The sequence below is a fragment of the Moschus berezovskii genome, chromosome 15 (assembly GCF_049115385.1).
Source record: "Moschus berezovskii isolate FMDL1 chromosome 15, NW_MosBer_1.0, whole genome shotgun sequence".
Classification (NCBI taxonomy): domain Eukaryota; kingdom Metazoa; phylum Chordata; class Mammalia; order Artiodactyla; family Moschidae; genus Moschus; species Moschus berezovskii.
The window spans coordinates 52213682-52222672 of record NC_142474.1 but is presented as its reverse complement, the minus strand read 5'-3'; the positions used below and the strand labels follow the sequence as shown (position 1 = coordinate 52222672).

The window sequence follows — 8991 nt, the reverse complement described above, 5'->3', positions numbered from 1 at the left end:
TGGCTTGATCTCAATGATAAGAACATCCCTGTCACTGGAATCCAAGGCTCACAGGGCCTGCTTTGCTTCTCAAGGATGCTAAGTTCTTAAACCCAGGCAAGATGAAAAACATATTGTGCATCCCTCGGGGACTATTTAAAACGTACAATATAAATATTTCTGCTTTGAATGGACTTAACTTAGCAAGCCTGGGTCTGGTTTGTGTCCTTCTAGTCATCGCACCAACGGGGTGTGTGCCAGCCCTTCATTTAGCCTAGCCGAGTGGAGCTGGCGAAGAGCCATCAGCACCCGAGTGCCTCTCAAGGGGTGCCAAGTCGCCCTTGATCACATAATGCCTTTCAGATAAGGTTAGCTCTGCAGGAGGCCCTGCCTCATGCTGGTGCTTTATGGTGACAGATCCCCTGGCTCCGGGTCTCCTGTGGCAGTGAAATCTAAAGGGAAAGTCAGGGAGACTTTCCTGGTGGTCCCATGGTTAATACTTTGCCTTCCAATATAGTGCACAGGTTCAATCCCTGGTCAGGGAGCAAAGACCCTGCATGCCTTGCAGCCAAAAAAAAAAAACAGAGCATAAAAAAACAACAGAAGCAGTATCGTAACAAATTCATTAAAGCCTTAAAAAAAGAAAGAGGCCCCATGAAACTTTACCCAAAAAATAAATAAAAGTTAAAGAAAGGGAGAGTCAACCAGCCAGTGGTGACAGTGGGGTGCTGGGCCTGAGACACATGGACTTTGCTTTGTCAGAGCCGACCCAAAACCACTGCCTTCCTTCCCACCCCTTTCCCCTTACCAGGGTTTCCTGAAAATTTTCTGAATATAATGGAAAAACTAAGAACAGCCACATCTTTCTCCTGGCATCCTCCCACTTTGCCAAGCTTAATGGCTGCATGTCAAATAGGAGTCAATACAATCTGAGTCTCACACAGTGTTCAGAAATCTAGACTGGCCCCTTTGTCCTGCCTTAATTTAGGACCCAGGCCTTGTTGAAGACCAGGGAACAGGCAGTGTGAGGGCTCTCTGATTCCCTTCTGAAGTAGAAGGGTTCACTTCTGAATCTTGTAGGACTGTGCTTAGTAGATTCAGTCGTGTCCGACTGTTTGCGATCCCATGAACTGTAGCCCGCCAGGCTCCTCTGTCCATGGGGATTCTCCAGGCAAGAATACTGGAGTAGGTTGCCATGCCCTTCTCCAGGGGATCTTCCCAACCCAGGGACTGAACCCAGGTCTCCCGCATTGCAGGCAGTTTCTTTACCATCTGAGCCACCAGAGAAGCCCCGTGTAGGGCTGAGTGGTGTCTATTTTCTATGTATGTTGAGAGCTATTTTTTTTTCTTTTTTTTGGTGGGAATTTTTAGGACTTCAAACCCAGAAGACAGTTTCTCAAATAACCTTAGAAAACTCCTCCGAGGAGGTGGAGGGAACCAGGTTATATAGAAGTTTTATAACAAAGGGGGCAGGAAGTCTGAACATCAAAAGTCTATTGTTAATGAAAGAAAACCAGTTATCTCAAGTTAAGAAATTTAGGCTTTTACCTGTATGTAAAGATGCAAGAATCTGGGCTCACTGAAGCCGGTATCCTGTTTTCACATTCTGAGCTTCCTTTCTTCAGGGCTCACGATAGGGATTGGGTGCAGTCTGAGGGCAGGTATTCTCCTTCCTAAATTCCCTCAGAGTTCACCAGCTCACCATTGTGGTGGCTGCAATTGCTGATGAGTGTGACATTCTTGTTTATTGATATGGCAGGAAATATTTCACTTCTCAAATGGAACACTATAAACACCACCCCTGGGAAACACCTGAGGCTTTGAGGAGCAGAGCTAGGGAAGCCTCTGGATATAAAGGGAACACACAACCTGGGGTTCTGGTTCCAGTTTTGCTGTAACCCCCTTGAATGGTAGCAAGCCAGTCATTTCACACTTTTTTTAAAAGTCGCTCAGTCATGTCTGACTCTTTGCAACCCCATGGATTATAGTCCATGGAATTCTGTAGGCCAGAAGACTGGAGTGGGTAACCTTTCCCTTCTCCAGGGGATCTTCCCAACTCAGGGATCAAATCCATGTCTTCCACACTGCAGGTGAATTCTTTACCAGCTGAGCGACAAGGGAAGCCCAAGAATACTGGAGTGAGTAGCCTATCCCTTCTCCAGTGGATCTTCCCAACCCAGGAATCGAACTGGGGTCTCCTGCATTGCCTGCAAGATTCTTTAACAACTGAGCCATCAGGGAAGCCCATTTAACACTTAGGTGCTTATTTTCCCCTCTGTCATTGAGTGTTCAGATGAGAATAGTGTGTGGTGATCAGTTCATTCTCACAGCACCTCCTGCTTGACTCAGTTTGCAGAGGAATGTCAGGGGTTGTAACCAGAATTCTATTTGTTATTTTTCTTCTTCTCCTCCCAGCTCCCACATCATTTTGGATCAGCCAGAGAAGAGATGCTACCTGGGGTCTCCTTGCATGCCCAGCGTCTTGGTGCAAAGTTCTATGGATTGGGTACTTTATAGCCAACAGAAATTTCTTCCTCACAGTTTTAGAGTTTGAATGTCCAAGGTCAGGGCACGAGTACAGTTGGCTTCTAATGAGGGCCCTCTTACTGATTCCTGACAACACATGGCCTTCTCACTGTGTCCTCACAGGGCAGAAGGAGCAATGGAGCTCTCTGGGGCCTCTTTAGCAAGGGCACTAATCTCATTCATGAGGGATCCACCCTAATGACCCAATTACCTCCCCAAAGCCCTATCTCCTAATACCATCTCCTTAGGGGTTAGGTTGTCAACATACAAATTCAGTGGGTTTGTAAATATTCAATCTATAACACCCAACCTCTCCATATACTGCAAATCAGCCAACCTCAGACACATCCTACCTTTTGCCCACTTGGGAGTCTTCTGCAGCTTATTTTCTCCTCCTCTAAACTTCCTTTTCTTTTTGCCTTTCCATTTAACAGAAAGAAACAAGCAGTTATGTGTACAAGGCACTTTGATGTCTCAGATGATTTGTAAGAACTGGGTGAAGAAGCTAGAGTCCAAGGCTGTGGACACAGGTAAGGTGGGGGATGTCACCACCCCCAATCTCTGCACAAGGCTGGTGTCTCTGGAATATCAGAAGTCCTGTTCCTGGCCTCAGGTCTTCATTTACTCCAGGCTACCACCTCACTGGGGATCTCTGGTTCCCAGACTCCTCATATAAAATAAGGAGACTTAGTTTGCTGATTACCAAGATGCCTGTTAATTCTAACCTCCTTGGAAGATGCCACCCCATATACCTCTTAAAATAGGCTTGGGCTGGAGCTGATCAGAGTACCAGCAAAGCAAAGCAGAATTTCAAGGAATGAAGTTCAAAGGTCCTGCACCCTGATGTCCTTGGTGCTGCTTGCCTAATAAAATAAAACATCACAAGTAAGATATTTTACTGTTGATGAGGAAGAAAGCCCATGGCTTATTTTTTGCATTAGATAGCACCACAAATGCAACACAATTTCATATTGTTTGGAACTTTTTATTTTATGAGAGTCACCTACAATCACAGGACCCTGACATTACAGCCGTTATTCTCGGTTTTTCTATTTGACAGTTATCTTGGCTATGAAATTATCTCAAAGTTGGAAGACATTGGTTTATACATTTTTTTCATGGACATCTCATCATGAACATCTTTGGTGCTAATGAGATCAGAGGCTTTGGGATCAGATAGCCTATTTTAAAAAATACGTATTATTTATTTATTTGGCTGCATTGACTGTTAGTTGTGGCTTATGGAATCTTTCATTGCAACATGTGGGGTCTAGTTTCCTTCTGCTCTGTTCAGTTGCTCAGTCATGTCCGACTCTCCGCGACCCCATGAATCACAGCACGCCAGGCCTCCCTGTCCATCACCAACTCCCGGAGTTCACTCAAACTCATGTCCACAGAATCGGTGATGCCATCCAGCCATCTCATTCTCCGTCGTCCCCTTCTCCTCCTGCCCCCAACCTTTCCCAGCATCAGAGTCTTTTCCAGTGAGTCAACTCGTCGCATGAGGTGGCCCAAGTATTGGAGTTTCAGCTTTAGCATCAGTCCTTCCAATGAACACCCAGGATTGAGCTCCTTTAGAATGGACTGGTTGGATCTCCTTGCAGTACAAGGGACTCTCAAGAGTCTTCTCCAACACCACAGTTCAAAAGCATCGTTTCCTTACCAGGGATCAAACCCCAGCCCCCTGCATTGGGAGCATGGAGTCTCAGCCATGGGACCACCAGGGAAGTCCCAGTTAGCCACATTCTAGCTATATAACTCTAGATAGTGTCTAAACCACCAGTTTCCCCATCCGTAAAATAGTTCAACAACTAGGATTAATGTGAACACATGTGGCACAGAGTTTGACATGTAGACAATACTTAGTATCAGTTCTGCCCTGCCTCCTTCTGAATATCCCAGACAGCTATTATTTGTGGTCTTTCCTGACTAACCAAAATTTGGAAAGGGATTATGAATCTAGTTCTATGTTTTGTTTTGCCAAAATTATGTTGATGTGTAATGTTGAGCCAATCCAGCATTTATCTTTTGAACTTCCCTCTTGAGAGACACTGTGCGTTTTCCTGTGTAGTGTATAAAAACCATGATCCTAGTTCTCAAGGAACCTATCACCTATAAAGGGAGATTAAAGCTGATCTGCAAATAGCTGTGATGCAGCTGTGATCCAAGGTATGTTGAGAGATACAGGAGGCACACGGATTGCGATGGCTCCTAAGTAGGAAGAGGGAACTTCCTGCCAGAGACAGTTCCAGTTCTGCCCCTTTAAATGCACCCACCTGCAGGCCGACACCCCATTCTTTTGGCTCCTGTACTGTGCTTATCATATCCTCTGGTTTCTCCACCTTGTTTAATGCTGTGCTCTCCTGCCTCTCCATTTAACTTCTTGGCCATTTTTTCTTAAACCATTTTTCTCATGTCTGCCTTTGTGATATCATGGCCCTCTGACTTCATATACTGTTTATACAGTAGGGTTCACATTCTACTACTCTGTCCAGAGCTCCAGGAAACTCACCTAGCTAGTTTTGCCCAGGTCTTCCCTGGTGGCTCAGCAGTAAAGAATCTGCCTGCAGTGCAGTAGATGCAAGAGACACGAGTTCAAATCCTGGGTCGGGAAGATCCCCTGCAGAAGGAAATGGCAACCCACTCCAGTATTCCTGCCTGGAAAATTCCATAGACAGAGGAGCCTGGTGGCCTACAGTCCATGGGGTCGCATAGAGTCACACATGACTGAGCACATATACACACACATACACACAGCCCTGCCCTATTCATTAGCCATGCCCTGATTCACTAGCTCCACCCTGATTTATTGACCACTCCATAATTCACTGGCTGTGCCCTGATTCACTAGCCATGCCCTGATTCTTCCCCATCCTGTAGTCGGGAAGGACGTTTTTGGTAGAGGAGAGACTTGATCTGTTCCTTTAAGAGCAGATGATTTTTCAAAAGATAGAAGAGATTTATAAATGCTGAAAATGAGCTACGCAAAGTGCAAATACAGGAAATTGTCCCATCTCTTGAAATTGCTGAGTAATGGGGCTAGAACACAGGTCATATAAGGGAGATATGGAAGAATTCTGAATGGATAAATTGAGGTAAAATTGTGGAGGTCTCAGACATCTCATTTAATAGTTTTAAACTTCATCTGGCAGTATGGAGCTGCTAGAGATTTCTCATCTAAATATGTTTTAAGATTTCTCGACAAGGGCTTTGCAGCTTGAGAAGGGACATAATCTCATTTCTGGGGGTACCATGCTTCCTTGGGGCCCCTCCATGACCCACAGTTATTCCAGTATCACCTGCTGGCACTTGCTTCAGCTGCAGCTATGCTTTTTCCTTTCTGACCTGCACCTTCTCTGATGCTGCCCCTGGAATGGGAGGGAAGGGCCCTCACAAGTATTCCATCATGCCAGCCCCAACGTGCAAACAGCTTCACCCATGCGGCAACCTTTACCCCATGGGGAAGCAGGTGGGTGATAAATGCTACCCTCTGGGGCACGTTAGCCACAGCTCTTAGGAGAATCCCACAAGGCTGAGCCCAGAATGTACCATGGAACCACTGCCCTTGTTTTTTGTTTCTTCCTCTGCCTTATTCCCCTCCTATTTCCTGGGATCTCTTCCCAAAATAAATACCTTTATGAAATGCCTTATCTCAAGGTCTGTTTTATTTTCCCTCAGAAAGCTGGGCTAATATCTATGGGACTCGTGTCTCTGCCCTGGAACAAGGATGAGAATAAGATTTCAAACTACATTTCAAATTCATTAGCTTATAGAGAATGTTGTTTTTTGTTTTTTACCCATATTCTTTTTTTTGTTTGTTATTATAAAATATATTTAACATAAAAGTTGCTATTTTAACCATTTCTAAGTGTCAAGTCAGTGGCATTACTTACATTCACAGTATTATTCTACTGTGATCACTTAAACTTCAAACTTCTTTCATTACCCCTACAGAAACTCTAGAGCCAGCAAGCAAGAACTTCTCATGTCCTTCCAGCCTGGGTAGCCTCTCATCTACTTTATGGTTCTGAATTCTTCTATTCTAGAGATTTAATATACTAATACAATATTTATCCTTTTATGTCTGGATTATTTGACTCAGCATAACATTTTTAAGATTCATCCAAATTGTAGCATTTATCAGAACTTCACTCCTTTTCATGACTGGACAATATTCCCTTGTTTGGATATACCATATTTTGTTTTCACATTCATCCATCGATGGACACTTTGATTACTTCCACATTTTGACTATTGTGAATAATGCTGCAATGAATATTCTCATACAAGGATCTGTTCAGATCCTTTCTTGGGGGTATGTACCCAGGAAGGAAATTGCTAAGTCATATGGTGATACTGTATTTAACTTTTTGAGGAATTGACAAAATGCTTTTTTTTTTTTTTTTTACTATCAGGCCATTTAGTTTATTATTTCACATGAAAGTTAGCAGTCAAGGCCACAGTCCTGTTAAACACTTCCCTCCCCACCCGCCACAACCCACCCCTACCCTGCTATAAGAACAGAATAGAACACAACAGAATAGCACAGTTCAGGCTGAGCCAGGAACACAAAGTGGCTCCAACAAAAACAAGATGGAAACATAAGACACAACATCTCTGAACATACACATAAATTGCCATGGCCCACAGGGCAAGCAGTCACAGCGGGTCAAAAGGGAGACCTCAGACCCAAGGCTTTTCACAACAGCTGTTGCTCTGGCTACATCTTCTGGGCTCTGCTGCAGGAGCAGGAAGGGGAGTGCGCAGAGGGGCCGGGGAGGACCCCTTGTCCCACTCTGAAGTTCAGGTCACTGACTAGATGTACTTTGGGTTGGTGGAGATGTCTCAGGCTCCTTTTATCCAGAAGAGAGGGACGCAGGGAGACAGCAGGAGCCCTGACAGCTGCTCCCCGGCCCCAAGCTCAAGGTAAGGAAGCTAGCCAAGAGGCTGCCCCTCTCCACGAACAGTTCATGGCCCCCAGGAGCCAGCACACTTGCATTCACATGGCATAAAGCCCCACAGCAACCATGGCCACCAGAAAGCTGAGTGTGAGGACCCATCGCAGGAGAGGTGCCTGGGAGAGGACGCTGGGCTGGGGCTTCCCCCTGGATGCCTTGGCGGGAGCCGAGTCTTGTGCCTTGCTGCCGGCTCACCTGTGAAGGTCTGGTGCCTGCGAAGGATCACGGTCCTCGGCCTTCTGGATCAGCAGCCCCTGCAGCTCCTCAAACAGCTGGATGTTGAGCAGAAAGGCAGTCTTGGCCTCGTCCAGGATCCCCTGCCAGACCTCGGGGGTCATCTCCAGTGTGTTCATACGGGAGCGCTACAGCTGCTTGAACTTGGCGGCACTGGCGATATTGGGGAAAGTGAAGAAGGCCAGGCCCTCCCTGGAGCTGGGCAGGTTCAGGGCCTTCTGAGCAATCTTCTTGAAAACTTGGTCCCCAGACAGGTTGCCCAGGTAGTGGGTGTAGGCATGGGCCACCAGCAGCTTGGGCTTGGTGCGCCTCACCTCCTGGAGTCACTGACCATAGCACTTGGTGGCCTGTGTGTAGGGGATGGCCTCCTGCCAGCGGGGCCCATACCAGAAGGCCATGTCCTGCTCCAGGGCAGCCCAGCGGTGCAGCTCCTCTGGGAAGTAGAGGGGAGTGTAGACGGGGTTCTCCTTGTTGCGTTCGATCTCCTCCTCCAGGGCCACACAGATGTGGTACAAAGACGCCATCACCAGCTTAAAACCTTCTCGGGTCACCTCACCCGTCTGAAAGTTCTTCATGAACTCGGCATTCTCCGCCTGGGTGTGCAACTCCTTGGTGGCCTCCTTCAGGGCCTCTGACAAATCCTGGGGCATGCTGTCGGGCTGCAGGCGCCCCATCCTGTGGCTGCGTAGGTGTGGGGTCGATGCTGGCTCCGAGAACTCTGGCTCCGACGGCTCAGAACTGGATCGAGGAGGCGGGAGGGCGACTGTCGACAAAATGCTTTCAACAGCGGTTGTGCCATTTTACATTCCCACCAACAGTGTAAGAGGGTTCCAGTGTCTCCACATCCTCACCAACACATTATTTTCTATTTTAAAAATTTCTTATTATTTCCATCCTGGTGGGTGTAAATGGTATCTCATTGTGGGTTTCGTTGTTTTTGTTTTGTTTTCTTGGTTGCACTGGGTCTTCGTTGCTGTGCACAGTCTCTCTCTAGTTGCAGAAAGCAGAGGCTATGCTGGTTGTGGTGCCTGGGCTTCTCATTGTGGTGGCTTCTGTTGCAATGCGCTGGCTCTAGGCACACAGGCTCAGTACTTGTGGCTCAAGAGCATGTGCTGCAGCAGGCAGGTGTCAGTATTCGTGGCACGCAGGCTCAGTAGTTATGACACAAGGGCTTCATTGCTCTGCAGCCTGTGGAATCTGCTCACACCAAGGGTTGACCCTGTGTCCCCTGCATTCCTATCCACTGTACCACCAGGGGAGTCCTAATTGTGGTTTTGATTTCCATTTGCCTAAG

At 46.8% G+C, this 8991-nt stretch overlaps 1 pseudogene; it reads right to left on the bottom strand.

Moving 5' to 3' along the window:
- Window positions 1-7504: 7504 nt before the first annotated feature.
- Window positions 7505-8458, bottom strand: LOC129558435 (heme oxygenase 1 pseudogene; annotated as a pseudogene).
- Window positions 8459-8991: the final 533 nt, after the last annotated feature.